Source organism: Alligator sinensis, unplaced genomic scaffold, assembly GCF_000455745.1.
Source record: "Alligator sinensis unplaced genomic scaffold, ASM45574v1 scaffold1100_1, whole genome shotgun sequence".
Lineage (NCBI taxonomy): Eukaryota > Metazoa > Chordata > Crocodylia > Alligatoridae > Alligator > Alligator sinensis.
In genome coordinates this window covers 102,749-106,622 of record NW_005843109.1, presented here as the reverse complement: position 1 = coordinate 106,622, position 3,874 = coordinate 102,749, and positions in this window count along the sequence as shown.

Sequence of the window (3,874 nt, the reverse complement as noted above, 5' to 3'; positions counted from 1 at the left end):
AGTAACAAGAAACAACGGACACAAGCTAGTGGAGGGTAGTTTCAGGCTAGACATTAGGAGGTGCTATTTCACTGTCAGGGCGGTTAGGACCTGGAACCAACTTCCAAAAGAAGTGGTGCTGGCTCCTACCCCGGGGGTCTTTAAAAAAAGGCTGGATGAACATCTGGCCGGGGTCGTTTGACCCCAGTACTCTTTCCTGCCATGGCAGGGAGTCGGACTAGATGATCTCCTCAGGTCCCTTCTGACCCTAGAAACTATGAAACTATGAAACTATATTTAACTCTACTCAAGTCCCTAAAAAGCATTTTTGTGACTCAATCTGAAGGGAGTAGGAAGGGATTTTTGGTGACATCTTTTATTGGACCAATTGTATAATTGGGTGAGATGCTAGGCAACCTTTCAGGCACAAAGTGCCATTCCTCAGGACTGGGAAAGAAGTTGGAGTTAAATACAAGCCATTAAACACAAGGAGTGAAACATGCATAGTTAAATACCATTATTTTATTTGGCATTTAGCTTAAGCTGCATCTGCTACTTTCCCAGACCTAAGGAAGGGCATTTTGTGTCTGAAATTTTATCTAACAAACATCTTTTTCAACTATATAGTTGATCTAATAAAAGATAATGCCAATAAGACCTTGTTTCTCGCAAAGTTCCTAGACCATCCCAGCTATAACAATACTTCAGTCTTAGGGGTAATATGTAGAGGCAAGGGCAGTGGCGGATTTAGAGTTAGTGGGGCCATGTGTGCAGCTTCATTTTTGGGCCCCCACCCTTGGGACCTAGCCAAGAAAAAGAACATTCGAGACAGTGAAAAAATGGTGAAGCAAATTCTTTGCTAGACTACTTCAAAAAACCATGTTTAGAGCACAGTTTGCAGAAAAAATTCACAGAACGCAGAAGGCCTGGACCGCTTCGCAACTTGCAATGCTTATTAAGTTCAGTCATTTGTCAGATTTGTCCTGCATTTTGGGGCTCCCCTGTCATTGGGGCCCCCGTGCCACCGCAGTTTGTTTCATGGTAAATCCACCACTGGACAAGGGTTATCGTGGGTGATACACCTTTTATTGGATCAGCTACATGGTTGGGATAGATTTAGAAAAGTTTTTTTAATTCTTCACCAGTTTTGAAGGAAGAAGCAGGCACAATTATTGTTAAAAGCAGTGTGGGGGCTGTGAAACTGGAGGAGAGAGAAATTCACATGGATAGAAGACTAACAATTAACAGGAAAAGGAAGCTTGACTGGTGGAAGATCAAGGCCTTTCAAAAGGAAAACGAGTCATTATCACTTATAATATGAAGAAAGGTTTTCAGGAATCAGGTAGATTATAGTCTGAATATCAGTATTCAGTCCAAGGTTCAGAACCAAGGGCTATACCTACTTGTTCCTTTGTAATGAAGAATGCTTCACATTCAAAAGCTTGCCTAGGTTAATCCCAAATATGTAGTTGGTCCAATAAGAGATATCACTCACAAAAATCCTTGCCTCTCACATAATTCCTGGACCATCATGGCTATAATATCATTGCAACAATACTAATTGAAAAGTAGATAAAAAAGTAGATAAAATTGTACAGAACCAAGGCGTTTCATTTCCACGAGTTTTTTCAAAAGAAAAAAATGGAGACTGAATCATCTGAGCACTGAGTCATGGAAGCCAAGGCAGGGCAGGAAATGAAGAGGAAGAGTGAGGTTAATGGTGTGAAGGGTGGCTGAGGGCTTGAGAAGGAAGAAGATAGAGGTCTGGTTTTCTGGTTCTAGGCCGTGGAAGGAAAGAGATCGAGAGAGATTTTGGCCCCAGCTGTGTCAGTGGAGTGCAGGGACTGAAGCTGGATGGCAAAGGGCCCTACCTGAAAAAGGAGAAGAGTCACTGGCTACATAGTGAGCACTTGGGCAGAGAGACTGCAATCTGCCTACAGCTCTTCTGTAGGACTGTCCCTGGCCAGGAGCCTGGGATAAGCAGGCATCTGGAAAATCCCTGCTGTTAAATCTTGACGCTTTTGGCAGTTCAAGCACCTGTGATTTTAGTTTCATTTTTGTGTTTGTGGAAAAACAGCTGTGAAATTCTAGCACTGTATTCATCAGAAGAAACTTGGTTTTCTCCTAGAGGGTAAAATTCACCCCACATGCACTTGACAAGCCAAGTTCTCTTCTCAGTCCCAACAGTACCACACCAGTGTCCTTATATGGGCTGAAGCAAGTCCACTTCAGTGGGCTGAACCTCACCCTCAGTGAGCAGCACAGTGACAAAGAGACAGAGGTGATGATGACTGGGAAGATGATATGCATATATTGCATATATAACCCTTTCCCTGAGCTGGAGACTCTCTGAATTTGGCATGACATAAACACACAGGACATAGGGTCCCAAAAAGCATAGGGTGAAGATCCCCTTGCAAGCCTGATGTATGCCATGGGCCAGGTACAACCCTGAGCCACAGGAAACGAATGGTGGCCAAGACCACAGCACTCAGCACCACAGAGAATTCTGGCAGGTCTTCAGTCACTAGGGTAGCCTGGGGAGGAGGATGTAAACTTGGGGAGGGGTAGAAGAGCTCTCCAGCCCCTGAAACAGCAAGAAATCTGAAGGACACAACGCTGGCTTCATTTTCTGGTTTTAGCCTGGATGCTGGCAAAACTAGCCCAGAATGAGTGTTTGCAGTTTCTGTCTAAAGCCAAGGGGCATTTACTGGAAAAACCAATGAGAGCAGCTCCTAGTGGACAGAAATGTCTGCTGGACCAGTAAACCTACTGCTTCTTCCAAGGAGGCCTCCTAAGCATAATGGTGACCCAACTTGCTCTATCTGCCAGCATGGAGGCAGTTAAGAGGAATGTGACTGGACAAACCTTGCCCTGAGGAGATCGTGAGCACTCTGGAAAAGCTGGAGTCTCGCTCTTTTCTCTTTGCCTCATCACTTTATTTATTTGTGGTAAGAACAATTCCCTCCCCCACCATGAAAATGTTCAAATTCTTATTGGAAAGCCAAAGACTATTTTGATAAAATCCCACCTGCTTTTGCTTTTGGACAAAAAAAATTTGGGTTTTGGCTTTGGTTGCTTTGATACAAAAACAAAAATTTCCATGAAAGTGTTCAATTTGTGGAAACCCCCCTTTTTCATTAAAAAAAAAGTCAACAGAACATTTTTGGCCAGCTCTTCTTTTGTCTTCTTATTGTGGCTCTCAACCATGAAACAGCAGTGTGCCCTTGTTGCCAAGAAGGTTAATGCATACTGGGCTGCATTAGTAGGACTATTGCCAGCAGATCCAGGGAAGTGATTATTCCCCTCTATTCTGCACTGGTGAGGCCACATCTGGAGTACTGTGTCCAGTTTTGGGCCCCCCGTTTTAGAAAGGATGTGGCCAAGTTGGAGAGAGTCCAGTGGAGAGCAACAAAAATGTTCATGGTCTAGGGCATTATGAGGAGATGCTGAGGGTACTGGGTTTATTTAGTTTGGAGAAGAGAAGACTGAGAGGGGATTTGATAGTAGCCTTCAGCTACCTGAAGGGTGGTTCCAAAGAGGATGGAGCTGGACTGTTCTCAATGGTGACAGATGACAGAACAAGGAGCAATGATCTCAAGCTGCAGCAAGGGAAGTTTAGGTAGGATATTAGGAAAAACTTTCTCACTATGAGTGTGGTGAAGCACTGGAACAAGTTACTTAGAGAGGTGATGGAATCGCCATCCTTGGAGGTTTTTAAGGCCTGGCCTAGCTGGTATGATCTAGTTGGGAATTGTCCTGCTTTGAGTAGGGATTGGACCTCTTGAGGTCTCTTACAACTCTAACTTCCTATGATTCTATCCTACAGCTGAGAGACTGCTTGTCTCACTCTACAACGGAACTTTTCATTATGAACCTTAATGTGACACTTCTT